This window comes from Argopecten irradians, chromosome 12, assembly GCF_041381155.1.
Source record: "Argopecten irradians isolate NY chromosome 12, Ai_NY, whole genome shotgun sequence".
Taxonomy (NCBI): domain Eukaryota; kingdom Metazoa; phylum Mollusca; class Bivalvia; order Pectinida; family Pectinidae; genus Argopecten; species Argopecten irradians.
Window position 1 is genome coordinate 37,509,704 of NC_091145.1, and position 27,235 is coordinate 37,536,938.

Here is a 27,235-nt window from a genome sequence, read left to right on the forward strand (position 1 = left end):
AGACATTTTAATCGATAAATGGTGTTTTATGGAATATTCGGAATGACAATAAACGCTATGTTATCAAGTGTTTAGCTTTACGACATACGTATCATGTTATTATCTTCCGAGAAGACACTTTTCCATCATTTCTTGGCGTGATTTAAAAGTAAAATTACTGTTGGAACAGTCATATTTACCTGTGCTGGGATAACCGTGGTCAACTGGGCGGTGTCCCTTGGGTGAGGTCTGACCATTGCACTACGGTCAGACTGGCCCCTGCGGTCCCTAATGGAGATGCGGGCACATAATTTGTTAGTGTAGGGATCTACGTTAGCGCTCATCCCTGACAAAATCAAATTTCAAATATTAGTCTATCTTAGCCTTAATAGAAACCAAGCTAATGTTTCCATTGACCACAGTGTTAACGTTTTAGAACGTACTATAAGAACTGTTAAATCAATTCAATAATCGTGTGATCTATAACTAACAAAATTAATGGAAGTCCTTCAGCTCAAACTCCCACCAGAGCAGCCATTTTGAAATATGGTGCATTATACACTGACATATACTGAAATTCTAATATTTTCAGCATTTTATATCAAAATTGATATTTTGAAGGTAAATTTCACACTGGATTTCTAAATTCATATCACTGATATTTTGGAACTAAATACCGTGTCAGGAAATATTTTCAGTAAAAAAACTACTTTGAAATTCATAATAAACCGGCCAACCAATGGCCCGGACGAAATTCTATCCGGGGATCAATCTTCTACACACGGGCTATTTCGAAAGTATTTTTTTATTATTTACTTGCTTGTTCCGTATTACGCTTTGTTTATAAAACGGGCTTTTGCCCACACAACCAAAAACATGGATTTATCTATACATTTTACAATAAACATCAAATCTGTCCAAACTGGAACACATATCGGATGAAAGAAGAATATTTAGAATATTATCCACGAAAATAGTCATTTTCAATATATTATATCATGTTTAATATTCACACAAGGAATACTTCTTTTTAACAATACACGTAGTTTTAATTATATTCATGACATGGAGATCACCAAATGATAGAAAAAAACTCAACTTAACCTGGACCGTGACAAACGCTAACATTGTCGTCTGTGGAAAAGCATTCGGTTTTTCGTGCTGTTCAGTATCTAACATTCGTATTTGATTTTGTCAGGGATGAGCGCGAACGCAGATCCCCACACCAATAAATTACGTGCCCGATCTCTGTCGCAGGGGCCAATCTGTCCGCTGTGCAATGGACAGACCTCACCCTGGGGAAACCGCCATTTTGACCACGGTTATCCCTACACCAGGTAAGTATGACATTGAAAGCAATCCATTTAGTTTTAAACATATTTTAGACGAATATTTGAAATGACTAACTGAAAACACTATACAAATCTATCTTATTTGGTGTAACTTAATATCAGAGTATTATGTTTAGATGTCTAACGAGTGAAGAATAAGCCTTTTCGTATATTGATTTCTTTAAGTGGTATTCAATCGAAAATTTAAAAGCGTCAAAAACAAAATTTGTAGGTTTTAATACTGGTAGAGATATGAAAAGACGCACCCTATACATCAACTGACGTTTATTGTACGTTTTCCGATAGAATTATGTAGCGGTATGTTTAAAGCTAATGTTGTCAAATTCCAATCCGTTAATCATGTCGGTATTACTTGTGTCCAAACTTGAAATTTCGATTAATTGAAATAACTGCATTATTGTTTATTAGGACAATAAAACAAACATATTTAACACACTTTCATCAACTATTCAAAATAAGGGAGATAAATCGAGCTCATGAACCATTGTAATCCTGTCTGGCAAGTACATTCCTAACTGACACAAAACAAGATTCATTTCCAAAATATAGGTGTTGATTGACTGTTGTTTTTATTTATAAGGAACTGAATAATTTATACATATACATTTGTACAATACCTACTAAACACCTTACAATATTTGATGAACCGATTTCATTACGCCGTAATCGTTTGTATACGTCAAATTATGTATGTTGTACGTTCACAATACAGTTAACACTGAATAAATACTTACATTTTCCTTAATTCATCACCTTTTATTTGTAAATAAAAACTGTATAGACATTTTAATCGATAAATGGTGTTTTATGGAATATTCGGAATGACAATAAACGCTATGTTATCAAGTGTTTAGCTTTACGACATACGTATCATGTTATTATCTTCCGAGAAGACACTTTTCCATCATTTCTTGGCGTGATTTAAAAGTAAAATTACTGTTGGAACAGTCATATTTACCTGTGCTGGGATAACCGTGGTCAACTGGGCGGTGTCCCTTGGGTGAGGTCTGACCATTGCACTACGGTCAGACTGGCCCCTGCGGTCCCTAATGGAGATGCGGGCACGTAATTTGTTAGTGTAGGGATCTGCGTTAGCGCTCATCCCTGACAAAATCAAATTTCAAATATTAGTCTATCTTAGCCTTAATAGAAACCAAGCTAATGTTTCCATTGACCACAGTGTTAACGTTTAGGAACGTACTATAAGAACTGTTAAATCAATTCAATAATCGTGTGATATATAACTAACAAAATTAATGGAAGTCCTTCAGCTCAAACTCCCACCAGAGCAGCCATTTTGAAATATGGTGCATTATACACCGACATATACCGAAATTCTAATATTTTCAGCATTTTATATCAAAATTGATATTTTGAAGGTAAATTTCACACTGGATTTCTAAATTCATATCACTGATATTTTGGAACTAAATACCGTGTCAGGAAATATTTTCAGTAAAAAAACTACTTTGAAATTCATAATAAACCGGCCAACCAATGGCCCGGACGAAATTCCATTCGGGGCTCAATCTTCTACACATAGGCTATTTCGAAAGTATTTTTTATTATTTACTTGCTTGTTCGCATTATGCTTTGTTTATAAAACGGGCTTTTGTCCAAATAACCAAAAAACATGGATTTATCTATACATTTTACAATAAACATCAAATCTGTCCAAACTGGAACGCAGATCCCCACACCAATAAATTACGTGCCCGATCTCTGTCGCAGGGGTCAATCTGTCCTCTGTACAATGGACAGACCTCACCCTGGGGAAACCGCCATTTTGACCACGGTTATCCCTACACCAGGTAAGTATGACATTGAAAGCAATACATTTATTTTCAAACAATTTCTAGGCGAATATTTGAAATTACTAACTGAAAACACTATTACAATCTATCTAGTTTGGTATATCTTGATATTAGAGTATTACGTTTAGATGTCTAACGAAAGAAGAACATTTTTCGTATATTGAATGTTTTAAGTAGTAATTCAAAAGCGATCAAAACAAAATCTGTAGGTGGATGTTGTATCTATTCGTGTCATATATGAAAAAAATGACTGAGATTCAGAATCAGCAAGTGACACACGTTAACATTGTCGTATATTAAAAATCATTTCGTTGTTTGCTCTCTTATAATTATTATCTAACATTCGCATTTGTTTTGTCAGGGATGAGTGCGAACGCAGATACCCAACCCACACCAAAATGGTCTCAATGGGGAATTCGTTACTATAAAAAAAATTCTCGAATTATACTCACTTCACTTGCTCTCTTTAGTATTTAGCATTTGTATTTGATTTTGTCAGGGATGAGTGCGAACACAGATCCCCACACTAATAAATTACGTGCCCGATTCCTTTATCGCAGGGGTTAGCCTGTCCACTGTATAATGGACAAAGCTCATCCTGGGGAAACCGCAAGTTTGACCACGGTTATCCCTGCACAAGAATATGACTGTAACAGAAATGTATTTTCTTTTAAATAATTTCTAGGCGAATATTTTAAATGACTTATTCAAAACACTATTCAAATCTATTGAATTGGGTATATCTTGGTATCAGAGTATTACATTTAGATGTCTGACGAGTAAAGAATAACCCTTTTCGTATATTGAATCATTTAAGTGGTATTCAATCGAAAATTTAAAAGCGTCAAAAACAAAATTTGTAGGTTTTAATACTGGTAGAGATATGAAAAGACGCACCCTATACATCAACTGACGTTTATTGTACGTTTTCCGATAGAATTATGTAGCGGTATGTTTAAAGCTAATGTTGTCAAATTCCAATCCGTTAATCATGTCGGTATTACTTGTGTCCAAACTTGAAATTTCGATTAATTGAAATAACTGCATTATTGTTTATTAGGACAATAAAACAAACATATTTAACACACTTTCATCAACTATTCAAATTAAGGGAGATAAATCGAGCTCATGAACCATTGTAATCCTGTCTGGCAAGTACATTCCTAACTGACACAAAACAAGATTCATTTCCAAAATATAGGTGTTGATTGACTGTTGTTTTTATTTATAAGGAACTGAATAATTTATACATATACATTTGTACAATACCTACTAAACACCTTACAATATTTGATGAACCGATTTCATTACGCCGTAATCGTTGTATATACGTCAAATTATGTATGTTGTACGTTCACAATACAGTTAACACTGAATAAATACTTACATTTTCCTTAATTCATCACCTTTTATTTGTAAATAAAAACTGTATAGACATTTTAATCGATAAATGGTGTTTTATGGAATATTCGGAATGACAATAAACGCTATGTTATCAAGTGTTTAGCTTTATGACATACGTATCATGTCATTATCTTCCGAGAAGACACTTTTCTATCAATTCTCGGCGATAATTTAAAAGCAAAGTTACTGTTGGAACAGTCATACTTACCTGTGCTGGGATAACCGTGGTCAACTGGGCGGTGTCCCTTGGGTGAGGTCTGACCGTTGCACTATGGTCAGACTGGCCCCTGCGGTCCCTAATGGAGATGCGGGCACGTAATTTGTTAGTGTAGGGATCTGCGTTAGCGCTCATCCCTGACAAAATCAAATTTCAAATATTAGTCTATCTTAGCCTTAATAGAAACCAAGCTAATGTTTCCATTGACCACAGTGTTAACGTTTTAGAACGTACTATAAGAACTGTTAAATCAATTCAATAATCGTGTGATCTATAACTAACAAAATTAATGGAAGTCCTTCAGCTCAAACTCCCACCAGAGCAGCCATTTTGAAATATGGTGCATTATACACTGACATATACTGAAATTCTAATATTTCAGCATTTCATATCAAAATTGATATTTTGAAGGTAAATTTCACACTGGATTTCTAAATTCATATCACTGATATTTTGGAACTAAATACCGTGTCAGGAAATATTTTCAGTAAAAAACTACTTTGAAATTCATTATAAACCGGCCAACCAATGGCCCGGACGAAATTCTATCCGGGGCTCAATCTTCTACACACGGGCTATTTCGAAAGTATTTTTTTATTACTTACTTGCTTGTTCCGTATTACGCTTTGTTTATAAAACGGGCTTTTGCCCAAACAACCAAAAACGTGGATTTATCTATACATTTTACAATAAACATAAAATCTGTCCAAACTGGAACACATATCGGATGAAAGAAGAATATTTAGAATATTATCCACGAAAAAAATCATTTTCATTATATTATATCATGTTTAATATTCACACAAGGAATACTTCTTTTTAACAATACACGTAGTTTTAATTATATTCATGACATGGAGATCACCAAATGATAGAAAAAAACTCAACTTAACCTGGACCGTGACAAACGCTAACATTGTCGTCTGTGGAAAAGCATTCGGTTTTTCGTGCTGTTCAGTATCTAACATTCGTATTTGATTTTGTCAGGGATGAGCGCGAACGCAGATCCCCACACCAATAAATTACGTGCCCGATCTCTGTCGCAGGGGCCAATCTGTCCGCTGTGCAATGGACAGACCTCACCCTGGGGAAACCGCCATTTTGACCACGGTTATCCCTACACCAGGTAAGTATGACATTGAAAGCAATCCATTTAGTTTTAAACATATTTTAGACGAATATTTGAAATGACTAACTGAAAACACTATACAAATCTATCTTATTTGGTGTAACTTAATATCAGAGTATTATGTTTAGATGTCTAACGAGTGAAGAATAAGCCTTTTCGTATATTGATTTCTTTAAGTGGTATTCATTCGAAAATTTAAAAGCGTCAAAAACAAAATTTGTAGGTTTTAATACTGGTAGAGATATGAAAAGACGCACCCTATACATCAACTGACGTTTATTGTACGTTTTCCGATAGAATTATGTAGCGGTATGTTTAAAGCTAATGTTGTCAAATTCCAATCCGTTAATCATGTCGGTATTACTTGTGTCCAAACTTGAAATTTCGATTAATTGAAATAACTGCATTATTGTTTATTAGGACAATAAAACAAACATATTTAACACACTTTCATCAACTATTCAAATGAAGGGAGATAAATCGAGCTCATGAACCATTGTAATCCTGTCTGGCAAGTACATTCCTAACTGACACAAAACAAGATTCATTTCCAAAATATAGGTGTTGATTGACTGTTGTTTTTATTTATAAGGAACTGAATTTATACATATACATTTGTACAATAGTAACAAAACACCTTACAATATTTGATGAACCGATTTCATTACGCCGTAATCGTTGTATATACGTCAAATTATGTATTTTGTACGTTCACATTTACAGTTAACACTGAATAAATACTTACATTTTCCTTAATTCATCACCTTTTATTTGTAAATAAAAACTGTATAGACATTTTAATCGATAAATGGTGTTTTATGGAATATTCGGAATGACAATAAACGCTATGTTATCAAGTGTTTAGCTTTACGACATACGTATCATGTCATTATCTTCCGAGAAGACACTTTTCCATCAATTCTCGGCGATAATTTAAAAGCAAAATTACTGTTGGAACAGTCATATTTACCTGTGCTGGGATAACCGTGGTCAACTGGGCGGTGTCCCTTGGGTGAGGTCTGACCATTGCACTACGGTCAGACTGGCCCCTGCGGTCCCTAATGGAGATGCGGGCACGTAATTTGTTAGTGTAGGGATCTGCGTTAGCGCTCATCCCTGACAAAATCAAATTTCAAATATTAGTCTATCTTAGCCTTAATAGAAACCAAGCTAATGTTTCCATTGACCACAGTGTTAACGTTTTAGAACGTACTATAAGAACTGTTAAATCAATTCAATAATCGTGTGATCTATAACTAACAAAATTAATGGAAGTCCTTCAGCTCAAACTCCCACCAGAGCAGCCATTTTGAAATATGGTGCATTATACACTGACATATACTGAAATTCTAATATTTTCAGCATTTTATATCAAAATTGATATTTTGAAGGTAAATTTCACACTGGATTTCTAAATTCATATCACTGATATTTTGGAACTAAATACCGTGTCAGGAAATATTTTCAGTAAAAAAACTACTTTGAAATTCATTAATAAACCGGCCAACCAATGGCCCGGACGAAATTCTATCCGGGGCTCAATCTTCTACACACGGGCTATTTCGAAAGTATTTTTTTATTATTTACTTGCTTGTTCCGTATTACGCTTTGTTTATAAAACGGGCTTTTGCCCAAACAACCAAAAACATGGATTTATCTATACATTTTACAATAAACATCAAATCTGTCCAAACTGGAACACATATCGGATGAAAGAAGAATATTTAGAATATTATCCACGAAAATAGTCATTTTCAATATATTATATCATGTTTAATATTCACACAAGGAATACTTCTTTTTAACAATACACGTAGTTTTAATTATATTCATGACATGGAGATCACCAAATGATAGAAAAAAACTCAACTTAACCTGGACCGTGACAAACGCTAACATTGTCGTCTGTGGAAAAGCATTCGGTTTTTCGTGCTGTTCAGTATCTAACATTCGTATTTGATTTTGTCAGGGATGAGCGCGAACGCAGATCCCCACACCAATAAATTACGTGCCCGATCTCTGTCGCAGGGGCCAATCTGTCCGCTGTGCAATGGACAGACCTCACCCTGGGGAAACCGCCATTTTGACCACGGTTATCCCTACACCAGGTAAGTATGACATTGAAAGCAATCCATTTAGTTTTAAACAGTTTTTAGACGAATATTTGAAATGACTAACTAAAAACACTATACAAATATATCTTATTTGGTGTAACTTAATATCAGAGTATTATGTTTAGATGTCTAACGAGTGAAGAATAAGCCTTTTCGTATATTGATTTCTTTAAGTGGTATTCATTCGAAAATTTCAAAAGCGATAAAAACAAAAATCTGAATGTTTTAATATTGGAATAGATATGAAAAGACGCACCCTATACATCAACTGACGTTTATTTGTACGTTTTCCGATAGAATTATGTAGCGGTGTGTTTAAAGCTTATGTTGTCAATTTACAATCCGGTAAGCAGGTATGTGTTTCTTGTGTCCAAACTTGAAATTTCGTTTAACTGGAATAACTGCATTGTTGTTTATTAGGATAATAAAACAAACATATTTTACACACTTTGCATCAACTATTCAAATGAAGGGAGATAAGTCGAGCTCATGAACCATTGTAATCCTGTCTGACACGCACATTCCTAATTGACACAAAACAAGATTCATTTCCAAAATATAGGTGTTGATTGACTGTTGTTTTTATGTATAAGGGACTGAATAATTTATACATATACAATAGTCAAACTACAAAACACCTTACAATATGTGATGAACCGATTTCATTACGCCGTAATCGTTGTATATACGTCAAATTATGTATTTTGTACGTTCACACATTTATGTTCACACTGAATAAATACTTACATTTTCCTTAATTCATCAACTTTTATTTGTAATAAAAACTGTATAGACATTTTAATCGATAATGGTGTTTTATGGAATATTCGGAATGACAATAAACGCTATGTTATCAAGTGTTTAGCTTTATGACATACGTATCATGTCATTATCTTCCGAGAAGACACTTTTCTATCAATTCTCGGCGATAATTTAAAAGCAAAATTACTGTTGGAACAGTCATACTTACCTGTGCTGGGATAACCGTGGTCAACTGGGCGGTGTCCCTTGGGTGAGGTCTGACCATTGCACTACGGTCAGACTGGCCCCTGCGGTCCCTAATGGAGATGCGGGCACGTAATTTGTTAGTGTAGGGATCTGCGTTAGCGCTCATCCCTGACAAAATCAAATTTCAAATATTAGTCTATCTTAGCCTTAATAGAAACCAAGCTAATGTTTCCATTGACCACAGTGTTAACGTTTTAGAACGTACTATAAGAACTGTTAAATCAATTCAATAATCGTGTGATCTATAACTAACAAAATTAATGGAAGTCCTTCAGCTCAAACTCCCACCAGAGCAGCCATTTTGAAATATGGTGCATTATACACTGACATATACTGAAATTCTAATATTTCAGCATTTCATATCAAAATTGATATTTTGAAGGTAAATTTCACACTGGATTTCTAAATTCATATCACTGATATTTTGGAACTAAATACCGTGTCAGGAAATATTTTCAGTAAAAAACTACTTTGAAATTCATTATAAACCGGCCAACCAATGGCCCGGACGAAATTCTATCCGGGGCTCAATCTTCTACACACGGGCTATTTCGAAAGTATTTTTTTATTACTTACTTGCTTGTTCCGTATTACGCTTTGTTTATAAAACGGGCTTTTGCCCAAACAACCAAAAACGTGTATTTATCTATACATTTTACAATAAACATAAAATCTGTCCAAACTGGAACACATATCGGATGAAAGAAGAATATTTAGAATATTATCCACGAAAAAAATCATTTTCATTATATTATATCATGTTTAATATTCACACAAGGAATACTTCTTTTTAACAATACACGTAGTTTTAATTATATTCATGACATGGAGATCACCAAATGATAGAAAAAAAAACTCAACTTAACCTGGACCGTGACAAACGCTAACATTGTCGTCTGTGGAAAAGCATTCGGTTTTTCGTGCTGTTCAGTATCTAACATTCGTATTTGATTTTGTCAGGGATGAGCGCGAACGCAGATCCCCACACCAATAAATTACGTGCCCGATCTCTGTCGCAGGGGCCAATCTGTCCGCTGTGCAATGGACAGACCTCACCCTGGGGAAACCGCCATTTTGACCACGGTTATCCCTACACCAGGTAAGTATGACATTGAAAGCAATCCATTTAGTTTTAAACATATTTTAGACGAATATTTGAAATGACTAACTGAAAACACTATACAAATCTATCTTATTTGGTGTAACTTAATATCAGAGTATTATGTTTAGATGTCTAACGAGTGAAGAATAAGCCTTTTCGTATATTGATTTCTTTAAGTGGTATTCAATCGAAAATTTAAAAGCGATAAAAACTAAATCTGAATGTATTAATATTGGAATAGATATGAAAAGACGCACCCTATACATCAACTGACGTTTATTGTACGTTTTCCGATAGAATTATGTAGCGGTGTGTTTAAAGCTTATGTTGTCAATTTACAATCCGGTAAGCAGGTATGTGTTTCTTGTGTCCAAACTTGAAATTTCGTTAACTGAAATAACTGCATTGTTGTTTATTAGGATAATAAAACAAACATATTTTACACACTTGCATCAACTATTCAAATGAAGGGAGATAAGTCGAGCTCATGTACCATTGTAATCCTGTCTGACACGCACATTCCTAATTGACACAAAACAAGATTCATTTCCAAAATATAGGTGTTGATTGACTGTTGTTTTTATGTATAAGGGAGTGAATAATATATACATATACAATAGTAAAACAAAACACCTTACAATATGTGATGAACCGATTTCATTACGCCGTAATCGTTGTATATACGTCAAATTATGTATTTTGTACGTTCACATTTATGTTCACACTGAATAAATACTTACATTTTCCTTAATTCATCAACTTTTATTTGTTATAAAAACTGTATAGACATTTTAATCGATAAATGGTGTTTTATGGAATATTCGGAATGACAATAAACGCTATGTTATCAAGTGTTTAGCTTTATGACATACGTATCATGTCATTATCTTCCGAGAAGACACTTTTCTATCAATTCTCGGCGATAATTTAAAAGCAAAGTTACTGTTGGAACAGTCATATTTACCTGTGCTGGGATAACCGTGGTCAACTGGGCGGTGTCCCTTGGGTGAGGTCTGACCATTGCACTACGGTCAGACTGGCCCCTGCGGTCCCTAATGGAGATGCGGGCACGTAATTTGTTAGTGTAGGGATCTGCGTTAGCGCTCATCCCTGACAAAATCAAATTTCAAATATTAGTCTATCTTAGCCTTAATAGAAACCAAGCTAATGTTTCCATTGACCACAGTGTTAAAGTTTTAGAACATACTATAAGAACTGTTAAATCAATTCAATAATCGTGTGATCTATAACTAACAAAATTAATGGAAGTCCTTCAGCCCAAACTCCCACCAGAGCAGCCATTTTGAAATATGGTGCATTATACACTGACATATACTGAAATTCTAATATTTCAGCATTTCATATCAAAATTGATATTTTGAAGGTAAATTTCACACTGGATTTCTAAATTCATATCACTGATATTTTGGAACTAAATACCGTGTCAGGAAATATTTTCAGTAAAAAACTACTTTGAAATTCATTATAAACCGGCCAACCAATGGCCCGGACGAAATTCTATCCGGGGCTCAATCTTCTACACACGGGCTATTTCGAAAGTATTTTTTTATTATTTACTTGCTTGTTCCGTATTACGCTTTGTTTATAAAACGGGCTTTTGCCCAACAAACCAAAAACGTGGATTTATCTATACATTTTACAATAAACATCAAATCTGTCCAAACTGGAACACATATCGGATGAAAGAAGAATATTTAGAATATTATCCACGAAAATAGTCATTTTCAATATATTATATCATGTTTAATATTCACACAAGGAATACTTCTTTTTAACAATACACGTAGTTTTAATTATATTCATGACATGGAGATCACCTAATGATAGAAAAAAAACTCAACTTAACCTGGACCGTGACAAACGCTAACATTGTCGTCTGTGGAAAAGCATTCGGTTTTTCGTGCTGTTCAGTATCTAACATTCGTATTTGATTTTGTCAGGGATGAGCGCGAACGCAGATCCCCACACCAATAAATTACGTGCCCGATCTCTGTCGCAGGGGCCAATCTGTCCGCTGTGCAATGGACAGACCTCACCCTGGGGAAACCGCCATTTTGACCACGGTTATCCCTACACCAGGTAAGTATGACATTGAAAGCAATCCATTTAGTTTTAAACAGTTTTTAGACGAATATTTGAAATGACTAACTAAAAACACTATACAAATATATCTTATTTGGTGTAACTTAATATCAGAGTATTATGTTTTAGATGTCTAACGAGTGAAGAATAAGCCTTTTCGTATATTGATTTCTTTAAGTGGTATTCATTCGAAAATTCAAAAGCGATAAAAACTAAATCTGAATGTATTAATATTGGAATAGATATGAAAAGACGCACCCTATACATCAACTGACGTTTATTGTACGTTTTCCGATAGAATTATGTAGCGGTGTGTTTAAAGCTTATGTTGTCAATTTACAATCCGGTAAGCAGGTATGTGTTTCTTGTGTCCAAACTTGAAATTTCGTTTAACTGGAATAACTGCATTGTTGTTTATTAGGATAATAAAACAAACATATTTTACACACTTGCATCAACTATTCAAATGAAGGGAGATAAGTCGAGCTCATGTACCATTGTAATCCTGTCTGACACGCACATTCCTAATTGACACAAAACAAGATTCATTTCCAAAATATAGGTGTTGATTGACTGTTGTTTTTATGTATAAGGGAGTGAATAACGTATACATATACAATAGTAACAAAAACACCTTACAATATGTGATGAACAGATTTCATTACGCCGTAATCGTTGTATATACGTCAAATTATGTATTTTGTACGTTCACATTTATGTTCACACTGAATAAATACTTACATTTTCCTTAATTCATCAACTTTTATTTGTTATAAAAAACTGTATAGACATTTTAATCGATAACTGGTGTTTTATGGAATATTCGGAATGACAATAAACGCTATGTTATCAAGTGTTTAGCTTTTATGACATACGTATCATGTCATTATCTTCCGAGAAGACACTTTTCTATCAATTCTCGGCGATAATTTAAAAGCAAAATTACTGTTGGAACAGTCATACTTACCTGTGCTGGGATAACCGTGGTCAACTGGGCGGTGTCCCTTGGGTGAGGTCTGACCATTGCACTACGGTCAGACTGGCCCCTGCGGTCCCTAATGGAGATGCGGGCACGTAATTTGTTAGTGTAGGGATCTGCGTTAGCGCTCATCCCTGACAAAATCAAATTTCAAATATTAGTCTATCTTAGCCTTAATAGAAACCAAGCTAATGTTTCCATTGACCACAGTGTTAAAGTTTTAGAACATACTATAAGAACTGTTAAATCAATTCAATAATCGTGTGATCTATAACTAACAAAATTAATGGAAGTCCTTCAGCCCAAACTCCCACCAGAGCAGCCATTTTGAAATATGGTGCATTATACACTGACATATACTGAAATTCTAATATTTCAGCATTTCATATCAAAATTGATATTTTGAAGGTAAATTTCACACTGGATTTCTAAATTCATATCACTGATATTTTGGAACTAAATACCGTGTCAGGAAATATTTTCAGTAAAAAACTACTTTGAAATTCATTATAAACCGGCCAACCAATGGCCCGGACGAAATTTTATCCGGGGCTCAATCTTCTACACACGGGCTATTTCGAAAGTATATTTTTATTACTTACTTGCTTGTTCCGTATTACGCTTTGTTTATAAAACGGGCTTTTGCCCAAACAACCAAAAACGTGGATTTATCTATACATTTTACAATAAACATCAAATCTGTCCAAACTGGAACACATATCGGATGAAAGAAGAATATTTAGAATATTATCCACGAAAATAGTCATTTTCAATATATTATATCATGTTTAATATTCACACAAGGAATACTTCTTTTTAACAATACACGTAGTTTTAATTATATTCATGACATGGAGATCACCTAATGATAGAAAAAAAACTCAACTTAACCTGGACCGTGACAAACGCTAACATTGTCGTCTGTGGAAAAGCATTCGGTTTTTCGTGCTGTTCAGTATCTAACATTCGTATTTGATTTTGTCAGGGATGAGCGCGAACGCAGATCCCCACACCAATAAATTACGTGCCCGATCTCTGTCGCAGGGGCCAATCTGTCCGCTGTGCAATGGACAGACCTCACCCTGGGGAAACCGCCATTTTGACCACGGTTATCCCTACACCAGGTAAGTATGACATTGAAAGCAATCCATTTAGTTTTAAACAGTTTTTAGACGAATATTTGAAATGACTAACTAAAAACACTATACAAATATATCTTATTTGGTGTAACTTAATATCAGAGTATTATGTTTAGATGTCTAACGAGTGAAGAATAAGCCTTTTCGTATATTGATTTCTTTAAGTGGTATTCATTCGAAAATTCAAAAGCGATAAAAACTAAATCTGAATGTATTAATATTGGAATAGATATGAAAAGACGCACCCTATACATCAACTGACGTTTATTGTACGTTTTCCGATAGAATTATGTAGCGGTGTGTTTAAAGCTTATGTTGTCAATTTACAATCCGGTAAGCAGGTATGTGTTTCTTGTGTCCAAACTTGAAATTTCGTTTAACTGGAATAACTGCATTGTTGTTTATTAGGATAATAAAACAAACATATTTTACACACTTGCATCAACTATTCAAATGAAGGGAGATAAGTCGAGCTCATGTACCATTGTAATCCTGTCTGACACGCACATTCCTAATTGACACAAAACAAGATTCATTTCCAAAATATAGGTGTTGATTGACTGTTGTTTTTATGTATAAGGGAGTGAATAACGTATACATATACAATAGTAACAAAACACCTTACAATATGTGATGAACAGATTTCATTACGCCGTAATCGTTGTATATACGTCAAATTATGTATTTTGTACGTTCACATTTATGTTCACACTGAATAAATACTTACATTTTCCTTAATTCATCAACTTTTATTTGTTATAAAAACTGTATAGACATTTTAATCGATAACTGGTGTTTTATGGAATATTCGGAATGACAATAAACGCTATGTTATCAAGTGTTTAGCTTTATGACATACGTATCATGTCATTATCTTCCGAGAAGACACTTTTCTATCAATTCTCGGCGATAATTTAAAAGCAAAATTACTGTTGGAACAGTCATACTTACCTGTGCTGGGATAACCGTGGTCAACTGGGCGGTGTCCCTTGGGTGAGGTCTGACCATTGCACTACGGTCAGACTGGCCCCTGCGGTCCCTAATGGAGATGCGGGCACGTAATTTGTTAGTGTAGGGATCTGCGTTAGCGCTCATCCCTGACAAAATCAAATTTCAAATATTAGTCTATCTTAGCCTTAATAGAAACCAAGAAACTAATGTTTCCATTGACCACAGTGTTAAAGTTTTAGAACATACTATAAGAACTGTTAAATCAATTCAATAATCGTGTGATCTATAACTAACAAAATTAATGGAAGTCCTTCAGCCCAAACTCCCACCAGAGCAGCCATTTTGAAATATGGTGCATTATACACTGACATATACTGAAATTCTAATATTTCAGCATTTCATATCAAAATTGATATTTTGAAGGTAAATTTCACACTGGATTTCTAAATTCATATCACTGATATTTTGGAACTAAATACCGTGTCAGGAAATATTTTCAGTAAAAAACTACTTTGAAATTCATTATAAACCGGCCAACCAATGGCCCGGACGAAATTCTATCCGGGGCTCAATCTTCTACACACGGGCTATTTCGAAAGTATTTTTTTATTACTTACTTGCTTGTTCCGTATTACGCTTTGTTTATAAAACGGGCTTTTGCCCAAACAACCAAAAACGTGGATTTATCTATACATTTTACAATAAACATCAAATCTGTCCAAACTGGAACACATATCGGATGAAAGAAGAATATTTAGAATATTATCCACGAAAATAGTCATTTTCAATATATTATATCATGTTTAATATTCACACAAGGAATACTTCTTTTTAACAATACACGTAGTTTTAATTATATTCATGACATGGAGATCACCTAATGATAGAAAAAAAACTCAACTTAACCTGGACCGTGACAAACGCTAACATTGTCGTCTGTGGAAAAGCATTCGGTTTTTCGTGCTGTTCAGTATCTAACATTCGTATTTGATTTTGTCAGGGATGAGCGCGAACGCAGATCCCCACACCAATAAATTACGTGCCCGATCTCTGTCGCAGGGGCCAATCTGTCCGCTGTGCAATGGACAGACCTCACCCTGGGGAAACCGCCATTTTGACCACGGTTATCCCTACACCAGGTAAGTATGACATTGAAAGCAATCCATTTAGTTTTAAACAGTTTTTAGACGAATATTTGAAATGACTAACTAAAAACACTATACAAATATATCTTATTTGGTGTAACTTAATATCAGAGTATTATGTTTAGATGTCTAACGAGTGAAGAATAAGCCTTTTCGTATATTGATTTCTTTAAGTGGTATTCATTCGAAAATTCAAAAGCGATAAAAACTAAATCTGAATGTATTAATATTGGAATAGATATGAAAAGACGCACCCTATACATCAACTGACGTTTATTGTACGTTTTCCGATAGAATTATGTAGCGGTGTGTTTAAAGCTTATGTTGTCAATTTACAATCCGGTAAGCAGGTATGTGTTTCTTGTGTCCAAACTTGAAATTTCGTTTAACTGGAATAACTGCATTGTTGTTTATTAGGATAATAAAACAAACATATTTTACACACTTGCATCAACTATTCAAATGAAGGGAGATAAGTCGAGCTCATGTACCATTGTAATCCTGTCTGACACGCACATTCCTAATTGACACAAAACAAGATTCATTTCCAAAATATAGGTGTTGATTGACTGTTGTTTTTATGTATAAGGGAGTGAATAACGTATACATATACAATAGTAACAAAACACCTTACAATATGTGATGAACAGATTTCATTACGCCGTAATCGTTGTATATACGTCAAATTATGTATTTTGTACGTTCACATTTATGTTCACACTGAATAAATACTTACATTTTCCTTAATTCATCAACTTTTATTTGTTATAAAAACTGTATAGACATTTTAATCGATAACTGGTGTTTTATGGAATATTCGGAATGACAATAAACGCTATGTTATCAAGTGTTTAGCTTTATGACATACGTATCATGTCATTATCTTCCGAGAAGACACTTTTCTATCAATTCTCGGCGATAATTTAAAAGCAAAATTACTGTTGGAACAGTCATACTTACCTGTGCTGGGATAACCGTGGTCAACTGGGCGGTGTCCCTTGGGTGAGGTCTGACCATTGCACTACGGTCAGACTGGCCCCTGCGGTCCCTAATGGAGATGCGGGCACGTAATTTGTTAGTGTAGGGATCTGCGTTAGCGCTCATCCCTGACAAAATCAAATTTCAAATATTAGTCTATCTTAGCCTTAATAGAAACCAAGCTAATGTTTCCATTGACCACAGTGTTAAAGTTTTAGAACGTACTATAAGAACTGTTAAATCAATTCAATAATCGTGTGATCTATAACTAACAAAATTAATGGAAGTCCTTCAGCCCAAACTCCCACCAGAGCAGCCATTTTGAAATATGGTGCATTATACACTGACATATACTGAAATTCTAATATTTCAGCATTTCATATCAAAATTGATATTTTGAAGGTAAATTTCACACTGGATTTCTAAATTCATATCACTGATATTTTGGAACTAAATACCGTGTCAGGAAATATTTTCAGTAAAAAACTACTTTGAAATTCATTATAAACCGGCCAACCAATGGCCCGGACGAAATTCTATCCGGGGCTCAATCTTCTACACACGGGCTATTTCGAAAGTATTTTTTTATTATTTACTTGCTTGTTCCGTATTACGCTTTGTTTATAAAACGGGCTTTTGCCCAAACAACCAAAAACGTGGATTTATCTATACATTTTACAATAAACATCAAATCTGTCCAAACTGGAACACATATCGGATGAAAGAAGAATATTTAGAATATTATCCACGAAAATAGTCATTTTCAATATATTATATCATGTTTAATATTCACACAAGGAATACTTCTTTTTAACAATACACGTAGTTTTAATTATATTCATGACATGGAGATCACCTAATGATAGAAAAAAAACTCAACTTAACCTGGACCGTGACAAACGCTAACATTGTCGTCTGTGGAAAAGCATTCGGTTTTTCGTGCTGTTCAGTATCTAACATTCGTATTTGATTTTGTCAGGGATGAGCGCGAACGCAGATCCCCACACCAATAAATTACGTGCCCGATCTCTGTCGCAGGGGCCAATCTGTCCGCTGTGCAATGGACAGACCTCACCCTGGGGAAACCGCCATTTTGACCACGGTTATCCCTACACCAGGTAAGTATGACATTGAAAGCAATCCATTTAGTTTTAAACAGTTTTTAGACGAATATTTGAAATGACTAACTAAAAACACTATACAAATATATCTTATTTGGTGTAACTTAATATCAGAGTATTATGTTTAGATGTCTAACGAGTGAAGAATAAGCCTTTTCGTATATTGATTTCTTTAAGTGGTATTCATTCGAAAATTCAAAAGCGATAAAAACTAAATCTGAATGTATTAATATTGGAATAGATATGAAAAGACGCACCCTATATACATCAACTGACGTTTATTGTACGTTTTCCGATAGAATTATGTAGCGGTGTGTTTAAAGCTTATGTTGTCAATTTACAATCCGGTAAGCAGGTATGTGTTTCTTGTGTCCAAACTTGAAATTTCGCTTAACTGAAATAACTGCATTGTTGTTTATTAGGATAATAAAACAAACATATTTTACACACTTGCATCAACTATTCAAATGAAGGGAGATAAGTCGAGCTCATGTACCATTGTAATCCTGTCTGACACGCACATTCCTAATTGACACAAAACAAGATTCATTTCCAAAATATAGGTGTTGATTGACTGTTGTTTTTATGTATAAGGGAGTGAATAACGTATACATATACAATAGTAACAAAACACCTTACAATATGTGATGAACAGATTTCATTACGCCGTAATCGTTGTATATACGTCAAATTATGTATTTTGTACGTTCACATTTATGTTCACACTGAATAAATACTTACATTTTCCTTAATTCATCAACTTTTATTTGTTATAAAAACTGTATAGACATTTTAATCGATAACTGGTGTTTTATGGAATATTCGGAATGACAATAAACGCTATGTTATCAAGTGTTTAGCTTTATGACATACGTATCATGTCATTATCTTCCGAGAAGACACTTTTCTATCAATTCTCGGCGATAATTTAAAAGCAAAATTACTGTTGGAACAGTCATACTTACCTGTGCTGGGATAACCGTGGTCAACTGGGCGGTGTCCCTTGGGTGAGGTCTGACCGTTGCACTATGGTCAGACTGGCCCCTGCGGTCCCTAATGGAGATGCGGGCACGTAATTTGTTAGTGTAGGGATCTGCGTTAGCGCTCATCCCTGACAAAATCAAATTTCAAATATTAGTCTATCTTAGCCTTAATAGAAACCAAGCTAATGTTTCCATTGACCACAGTGTTAACGTTTTAGAACGTACTATAAGAACTGTTAAATCAATTCAATAATCGTGTGATCTATAACTAACAAAATTAATGAAAGTCCTTCAGCTCAAACTCCCACCAGAGCAGCCATTTTGAAATATGGTGCATTATACACTGACATATACTGAAATTCTAATATTTCAGCATTTCATATCAAAATTGATATTTTGAAGGTAAATTTCACACTGGATTTCTAAATTCATATCACTGATATTTTGGAACTAAATACCGTGTCAGGAAATATTTTCAGTAAAAAACTACTTTGAAATTCATTATAAACCGGCCAACCAATGGCCCGGACGAAATTCTATCCGGGGCTCAATCTTCTACACACGGGCTATTTCGAAAGTATTTTTTTATTACTTACTTGCTTGTTCCGTATTACGCTTTGTTTATAAAACGGGCTTTTGCCCAAACAACCAAAAACGTGGATTTATCTATACATTTTACAATAAACATCAAATCTGTCCAAACTGGAACACATATCGGATGAAAGAAGAATATTTAGAATATTATCCACGAAAATAGTCATTTTCAATATATTATATCATGTTTAATATTCACACAAGGAATACTTCTTTTTAACAATACACGTAGTTTTAATTATATTCATGACATGGAGATCACCTAATGATAGAAAAAAAACTCAACTTAACCTGGACCGTGACAAAACGCTAACATTGTCGTCTGTGGAAAAGCATTCGGTTTTTCGTGCTGTTCAGTATCTAACATTCGTATTTGATTTTGTCAGGGATGAGCGCGAACGCAGATCCCCACACCAATAAATTACGTGCCCGATCTCTGTCGCAGGGGCCAATCTGTCCGCTGTGCAATGGACAGACCTCACCCTGGGGAAACCGCCATTTTGACCACGGTTATCCCTACACCAGGTAAGTATGACATTGAAAGCAATCCATTTAGTTTTAAACAGTTTTTAGACGAATATTTGAAATGACTAACTAAAAACACTATACAAATATATCTTATTTGGTGTAACTTAATATCAGAGTATTATGTTTAGATGTCTAACGAGTGAAGAATAAGCCTTTTCGTATATTGATTTCTTTAAGTGGTATTCATTCGAAAATTCAAAAGCGATAAAAACTAAATCTGAATGTATTAATATTGGAATAGATATGAAAAGACGCACCCTATACATCAACTGACGTTTATTGTACGTTTTCCGATAGAAATTATGTAGCGGTGTGTTTTTAAAGCTTATGTTGTCAATTTACAATCCGGTAAGCAGGTATGTGTTTCTTGTGTCCAAACTTGAAATTTCGTTTAACTGGAAATAACTGCATTGTTGTTTATTAGGATAATAAAACAAACATATTTTACACACTTGCATCAACTATTCAAATGAAGGGAGATAAGTCGAGCTCATGTACCATTGTAATCCTGTCTGACACGCACATTCCTAATTGACACAAAACAAGATTCATTTCCAAAATATAGGTGTTGATTGACTGTTGTTTTTATGTATAAGGGAGTGAATAACGTATACATATACAATAGTAACAAAACACCTTACAATATGTGATGAACAGATTTCATTACGCCGTAATCGTTGTATATACGTCAAATTATGTATTTTGTACGTTCACATTTATGTTCACACTGAATAAATACTTACATTTTCCTTAATTCATCAACTTTTATTTGTTATAAAAACTGTATAGACATTTTAATCGATAACTGGTGTTTTATGGAATATTCGGAATGACAATAAACGCTATGTTATCAAGTGTTTAGCTTTATGACATACGTATCATGTCATTATCTTCCGAGAAGACACTTTTCTATCAATTCTCGGCGATAATTTAAAAGCAAAATTACTGTTGGAACAGTCATACTTACCTGTGCTGGGATAACCGTGGTCAACTGGGCGGTGTCCCTTGGGTGAGGTCTGACCATTGCACTACGGTCAGACTGGCCCCTGCGGTCCCTAATGGAGATGCGGGCACGTAATTTGTTAGTGTAGGGATCTGCGTTAGCGCTCATCCCTGACAAAATCAAATTTCAAATATTAGTCTATCTTAGCCTTAATAGAAACCAAGCTAATGTTTCCATTGACCACAGTGTTAACGTTTTAGAACGTACTATAAGAACTGTTAAATCAATTCAATAATCGTGTGATCTATAACTAACAAAATTAATGAAAGTCCTTCAGCTCAAACTCCCACCAGAGCAGCCATTTTGAAATATGGTGCATTTATACACTGACATATACTGAAATTCTAATATTTCAGCATTTCATATCAAAATTGATATTTTGAAGGTAAATTTCACACTGGATTTCTAAATTCATATCACTGATATTTTGGAACTAAATACCGTGTCAGGAAATATTTTCAGTAAAAAACTACTTTGAAATTCATTATAAAACCGGCCAACCAATGGCCCGGACGAAATTCTATCCGGGCTCAATCTTCTACACACGGGCTATTTCGAAAGTATTTTTTTTATTATTTACTTGCTTGTTCCGTATTACGCTTTGTTTATAAAACGGGCTTTTGCCCAAACAACCAAAAACGTGGATTTATCTATACATTTTACAATAAACATCAAATCTGTCCAAACTGGAACACATATCGGATGAAAGAAGAATATTTAGAATATTATCCACGAAAATAGTCATTTTCAATATATTATATCATGTTTAATATTCACACAAGGAATACTTCTTTTTAACAATACACGTAGTTTTAATTATATTCATGACATGGAGATCACCTAATGATAGAAAAAAAACTCAACTTAACCTGGACCGTGACAAACGCTAACATTGTCGTCTGTGGAAAAGCATTCGGTTTTTCGTGCTGTTCAGTATCTAACATTCGTATTTGATTTTGTCAGGGATGAGCGCGAACGCAGATCCCCACACCAATAAATTACGTGCCCGATCTCTGTCGCAGGGGCCAATCTGTCCGCTGTGCAATGGACAGACCTCACCCTGGGGAAACCGCCATTTTGACCACGGTTATCCCTACACCAGGTAAGTTTGACATTGAAAGCAATCCATTTAGTTTTAAACAGTTTTTAGACGAATATTTGAAATGACTAACTGAAAACACTATACAAATCTATCTTATTTGGTGTAACTTAATATCAGAGTATTATGATTAGATGTCTAACGAGTGAAGAATAAGCCTTTTCGTATATTGATTTCTTTAAGTGGTATTCATTCGAAAATTCAAAAGCGATAAAAACTAAATCTGAATGTATTAATATTGGAATAGATATGAAAAGACGCACTCTATACATCAACTGACGTTTATTGTACGTTTTCCGATAGAATTATGTAGCGGTGTGTTTAAAGCTTATGTTGTCAATTTACAATCCGGTAAGCAGGTATGTGTTTCTTGTGTCCAAACTTGAAATTTCGTTTAACTGGAATAACTGCATTGTTGTTTATTAGGATAATAAAACAAACATATTTTACACACTTGCATCAACTATTCAAATGAAGGGAGATAAGTCGAGCTCATGTACCATTGTAATCCTGTCTGACACGCACATTCCTAATTGACACAAAACAAGATTCATTTCCAAAATATAGGTGTTGATTGACTGTTGTTTTTATGTATAAGGGACTGAATAACGTATACATATACAATAGTAACAAAAACACCTTACAATATGTGATGACCCGATTTCATTACGCCGTAATCGTTGTATATACGTCAAATTATGTATTTTGTACGTTCACATTTATGTTCACACTGAATAAATACTTACATTTTCCTTAATTCATCAACTTTTATTTGTTATAAAAACTGTATAGACATTTTAATCGATAACTGGTGTTTTATGGAATATTCGGAATGACAATAAACGCTATGTTATCAAGTGTTTAGCTTTATGACATACGTATCATGTCATTATCTTCCGAGAAGACACTTTTCTATCAATTCTCGGCGATAATTTAAAAGCAAAATTACTGTTGGAACAGTCATACTTACCTGTGCTGGGATAACCGTGGTCAACTGGGCGGTGTCCCTAGGGTGAGGTCTGACCGTTGCACTATGGTCAGACTGGCCCCTGCGGTCCCTAATGGAGATGCGGGCACGTAATTTGTTAGTGTAGGGATCTGCGTTAGCGCTCATCCCTGACAAAATCAAATTTCAAATATTAGTCTATCTTAGCCTTAATAGAAACCAAGCTAATGTTTCCATTGACCACAGTGTTAACGTTTTAGAACGTACTATAAGAACTGTTAAATCAATTCAATAATCGTGTGATCTATAACTAACAAAATTAATGGAAGTCCTTCAGCTCAAACTCCCACCAGAGCAGCCATTTTGAAATATGGTGCATTATACACTGACATATACTGAAATTCTAATATTTCAGCATTTCATATCAAAATTGATATTTTGAAGGTAAATTTCACACTGGATTTCTAAATTCATATCACTGATATTTTGGAACTAAATACCGTGTCAGGAAATATTTTCAGTAAAAAACTACTTTGAAATTCATTATAAACCGGCCAACCAATGGCCCGGACGAAATTCTATCCGGGGCTCAATCTTCTATACACGGGCTATTTCGAAAGTATTTTTTTTTATTACTTACTTGCTTGTTCCGTATTACGCTTTGTTTATAAAACGGGCTTTTGCCCAAACAACCAAAAACGTGGATTTATCTATACATTTTACAATAAACATCAAATCTGTCCAAACTGGAACACATATCGGATGAAAGAAGAATATTTAGAATATTATCCACGAAAATAGTCATTTTCAATATATTATATCATGTTTAATATTCACACAAGGAATACTTCTTTTTAACAATACACGTAGTTTTAATTATATTCATGACATGGAGATCACCTAATGATAGAAAAAAACTCAACTTAACCTGGACCGTGACAAACGCTAACATTGTCGTCTGTGGAAAAGCATTCGGTTTTTCGTGCTGTTCAGTATCTAACATTCGTATTTGATTTTGTCAGGGATGAGCGCGAACGCAGATCCCCACACCAATAAATTACGTGCCCGATCTCTGTCGCAGGGGCCAATCTGTCCGCTGTGCAATGGACAGACCTCACCCTGGGGAAACCGCCATTTTGACCACGGTTATCCCTACACCAGGTAAGTATGACATTGAAAGCAATCCATTTAGTTTTAAACAGTTTTTAGACGAATATTTGAAATGACTAACTAAAAAACACTATACAAATATATCTTATTTGGTGTAACTTAATATCAGAGTATTATGTTTAGATGTCTAACGAGTGAAGAATAAGCCTTTTCGTATATTGATTTCTTTAAGTGGTATTCATTCGAAAATTCAAAAGCGATAAAAACTAAATCTGAATGTATTAATATTGGAATAGATATGAAAAGACGCACCCTATACATCAACTGACGTTTATTGTACGTTTTCCGATAGAATTATGTAGCGGTGTGTTTAAAGCTTATGTTGTCAATTTACAATCCGGTAAGCAGGTATGTGTTTCTTGTGTCCAAACTTGAAATTTCGTTTAATAACTGGAATAAAACAAACATATTTTACACACTTGCATCAACTATTCAAATGAAGGGAGATAAGTCGAGCTCATGTACCATTGTAATCCTGTCTGACACGCACATTTCTAATTGACACAAAACAAGATTCATTTCCAAAATATAGGTATTGATTGACTGTTGTTTTTATGTATAAGGGACTGAATAACGTATTCATATACAATAGTAACAAAACACCTTACAATATGTGATGACCCGATTTCATTACGCCGTAATCGTTGTATATACGTCAAATTATGTATTTTGTACGTTCACATTTATGTTCACACTGAATAAATACTTACATTTTCCTTAATTCATCAACTTTTATTTGTTATAAAAACTGTATAGACATTTTAATCGATAACTGGTGTTTTATGGAATATTCGGAATGACAATAAACGCTATGTTATCAAGTGTTTAGCTTTATGACATACGTATCATGTCATTATCTTCCGAGAAGACACTTTTCTATCAATTCTCGGCGATAATTTAAAAGCAAAATTACTGTTGGAACAGTCATACTTACCTGTGCGGGGATAACCGTGGTCAACTGGGCGGTGTCCCTAGGGTGAGGTCTGACCATTGCACTACGGTCAGACTGGCCCCTGCGGTCCCTAATGGAGATGCGGGCACGTAATTTGTTAGTGTAGGGATCTGCGTTAGCGCTCATCCCTGACAAAATCAAATTTCAAATATTAGTCTATCTTAGCCTTAATAGAAACCAAGCTAATGTTTCCATTGACCACAGTGTTAACGTTTTAGAACGTACTATAAGAACTGTTAAATCAATTCAATAATCGTGTGATATATAACTAACAAAATTAATGGAAGTCCTTCAGCTCAAACTCCCACCAGAGCAGCCATTTTGAAATATGGTGCACTATACACTGACATATACTGAAATTCTAATATTTCAGCATTTCATATCAAAATTGATATTTTGAAGGTAAATTTCACACTGGATTTCTAAATTCATATCACTGATATTTTGGAACTAAATACCGTGTCAGGAAATATTTTCAGTAAAAAACTACTTTGAAATTCATTATAAACCGGCCAACCAATGGCCCGGACGAAATTCTATCCGGGGCTCAATCTTCTATACACGGGCTATTTCGAAAGTATTTTTTTTATTACTTACTTGCTTGTTCCGTATTACGCTTTGTTTATAAAACGGGCTTTTGCCCAAACAACCAAAAACGTGGATTTATCTATACATTTTACAATAAACATCAAATCTGTCCAAACTGGAACACATATCGGATGAAAGAAGAATATTTAGAATATTATCCACGAAAATAGTCATTTTCAATATATTATATCATGTTTAATATTCACACAAGGAATACTTCTTTTTAACAATACACGTAGTTTTAATTATATTCATGACATGGAGATCACCTAATGATAAAAAAAACTCAACTTAACCTGGACCGTGACAAACGCTAACATTGTCGTCTGTGGAAAAGCATTCGGTTTTTCGTGCTGTTCAGTATCTAACATTCGTATTTGATTTTGTCAGGGATGAGCGCGAACGCAGATCCCCACACCAATAAATTACGTGCCCGATCTCTGTCGCAGGGGCCAATCTGTCCGCTGTGCAATGGACAGACCTCACCCTGGGGAAACCGCCATTTTGACCACGGTTATCCCTACACCAGGTAAGTATGACATTGAAAGCAATCCATTTAGTTTTAAACAGTTTTTAGACGAATATTTGAAATGACTAACTGAAAACACTATACAAATATATCTTATTTGGTGTAACTTAATATCAGAGTATTATATTTAGATGTCTAACGAGTGAAGAATAAGCCTTTTCGTATATTGATTTCTTTAAGTGGTATTCATTCGAAAATTCAAAAGCGATAAAAACGTAATCTGAATGTATTAATATTGGAATAGATATGAAAAGACGCACCCTATACATCAACTGGCGTTTATTGTACGTTTTCCGATAGAATTATGT

The 27,235-nt window shown here is 34.4% G+C and overlaps 13 non-coding genes and 14 pseudogenes across 13 annotated transcripts; 13 read left to right on the top strand and 14 right to left on the bottom strand.

Moving 5' to 3' along the window:
* The first annotated feature begins 171 nt into the window (after positions 1–171).
* On the top strand, positions 172–328 carry LOC138305259 (U1 spliceosomal RNA). The gene has a single exon (XR_011205699.1). It is a non-coding gene; the product is annotated as a U1 spliceosomal RNA (small nuclear RNA).
* Positions 329–1,174: 846 nt separating this feature from the next.
* On the bottom strand, positions 1,175–1,324 carry LOC138305212 (U1 spliceosomal RNA; annotated as a pseudogene).
* A 957-nt stretch (positions 1,325–2,281) lies between these two features.
* LOC138305249 (U1 spliceosomal RNA) lies at positions 2,282–2,438 on the top strand. The gene has a single exon (XR_011205692.1). It is a non-coding gene; the product is annotated as a U1 spliceosomal RNA (small nuclear RNA).
* Positions 2,439–3,010: 572 nt separating this feature from the next.
* On the bottom strand, positions 3,011–3,150 carry LOC138305199 (U1 spliceosomal RNA; annotated as a pseudogene).
* A 491-nt stretch (positions 3,151–3,641) lies between these two features.
* On the bottom strand, positions 3,642–3,790 carry LOC138305202 (U1 spliceosomal RNA; annotated as a pseudogene).
* A 959-nt stretch (positions 3,791–4,749) lies between these two features.
* Positions 4,750–4,906, top strand: LOC138305252 (U1 spliceosomal RNA). The gene has a single exon (XR_011205695.1). It is a non-coding gene; the product is annotated as a U1 spliceosomal RNA (small nuclear RNA).
* Positions 4,907–5,750: 844 nt separating this feature from the next.
* LOC138305213 (U1 spliceosomal RNA) lies at positions 5,751–5,900 on the bottom strand (annotated as a pseudogene).
* Positions 5,901–6,857: 957 nt separating this feature from the next.
* On the top strand, positions 6,858–7,014 carry LOC138305250 (U1 spliceosomal RNA). The gene has a single exon (XR_011205693.1). It is a non-coding gene; the product is annotated as a U1 spliceosomal RNA (small nuclear RNA).
* Positions 7,015–7,861: 847 nt separating this feature from the next.
* On the bottom strand, positions 7,862–8,011 carry LOC138305214 (U1 spliceosomal RNA; annotated as a pseudogene).
* A 960-nt stretch (positions 8,012–8,971) lies between these two features.
* Positions 8,972–9,128, top strand: LOC138305238 (U1 spliceosomal RNA). The gene has a single exon (XR_011205683.1). It is a non-coding gene; the product is annotated as a U1 spliceosomal RNA (small nuclear RNA).
* Positions 9,129–9,974: 846 nt separating this feature from the next.
* LOC138305215 (U1 spliceosomal RNA) lies at positions 9,975–10,124 on the bottom strand (annotated as a pseudogene).
* Positions 10,125–11,075: 951 nt separating this feature from the next.
* On the top strand, positions 11,076–11,232 carry LOC138305251 (U1 spliceosomal RNA). The gene has a single exon (XR_011205694.1). It is a non-coding gene; the product is annotated as a U1 spliceosomal RNA (small nuclear RNA).
* An 845-nt stretch (positions 11,233–12,077) lies between these two features.
* On the bottom strand, positions 12,078–12,227 carry LOC138305216 (U1 spliceosomal RNA; annotated as a pseudogene).
* Positions 12,228–13,181: 954 nt separating this feature from the next.
* Positions 13,182–13,338, top strand: LOC138305239 (U1 spliceosomal RNA). The gene has a single exon (XR_011205684.1). It is a non-coding gene; the product is annotated as a U1 spliceosomal RNA (small nuclear RNA).
* An 845-nt stretch (positions 13,339–14,183) lies between these two features.
* Positions 14,184–14,333, bottom strand: LOC138305217 (U1 spliceosomal RNA; annotated as a pseudogene).
* A 950-nt stretch (positions 14,334–15,283) lies between these two features.
* Positions 15,284–15,440, top strand: LOC138305240 (U1 spliceosomal RNA). Its single transcript, XR_011205685.1, has one exon. It is a non-coding gene; the product is annotated as a U1 spliceosomal RNA (small nuclear RNA).
* An 848-nt stretch (positions 15,441–16,288) lies between these two features.
* Positions 16,289–16,438, bottom strand: LOC138305218 (U1 spliceosomal RNA; annotated as a pseudogene).
* A 950-nt stretch (positions 16,439–17,388) lies between these two features.
* LOC138305241 (U1 spliceosomal RNA) lies at positions 17,389–17,545 on the top strand. Its single transcript, XR_011205686.1, has one exon. It is a non-coding gene; the product is annotated as a U1 spliceosomal RNA (small nuclear RNA).
* Positions 17,546–18,390: 845 nt separating this feature from the next.
* On the bottom strand, positions 18,391–18,540 carry LOC138305219 (U1 spliceosomal RNA; annotated as a pseudogene).
* A 952-nt stretch (positions 18,541–19,492) lies between these two features.
* LOC138305254 (U1 spliceosomal RNA) lies at positions 19,493–19,649 on the top strand. The gene has a single exon (XR_011205696.1). It is a non-coding gene; the product is annotated as a U1 spliceosomal RNA (small nuclear RNA).
* An 846-nt stretch (positions 19,650–20,495) lies between these two features.
* On the bottom strand, positions 20,496–20,645 carry LOC138305221 (U1 spliceosomal RNA; annotated as a pseudogene).
* Positions 20,646–21,599: 954 nt separating this feature from the next.
* On the top strand, positions 21,600–21,756 carry LOC138305242 (U1 spliceosomal RNA). The gene has a single exon (XR_011205687.1). It is a non-coding gene; the product is annotated as a U1 spliceosomal RNA (small nuclear RNA).
* An 847-nt stretch (positions 21,757–22,603) lies between these two features.
* On the bottom strand, positions 22,604–22,753 carry LOC138305224 (U1 spliceosomal RNA; annotated as a pseudogene).
* Positions 22,754–23,704: 951 nt separating this feature from the next.
* LOC138305236 (U1 spliceosomal RNA) lies at positions 23,705–23,861 on the top strand. The gene has a single exon (XR_011205681.1). It is a non-coding gene; the product is annotated as a U1 spliceosomal RNA (small nuclear RNA).
* An 846-nt stretch (positions 23,862–24,707) lies between these two features.
* LOC138305222 (U1 spliceosomal RNA) lies at positions 24,708–24,857 on the bottom strand (annotated as a pseudogene).
* A 927-nt stretch (positions 24,858–25,784) lies between these two features.
* On the top strand, positions 25,785–25,941 carry LOC138305225 (U1 spliceosomal RNA). The gene has a single exon (XR_011205676.1). It is a non-coding gene; the product is annotated as a U1 spliceosomal RNA (small nuclear RNA).
* Positions 25,942–26,785: 844 nt separating this feature from the next.
* On the bottom strand, positions 26,786–26,935 carry LOC138305223 (U1 spliceosomal RNA; annotated as a pseudogene).
* Between the last annotated feature and the right edge of the window lie 300 nt (positions 26,936–27,235).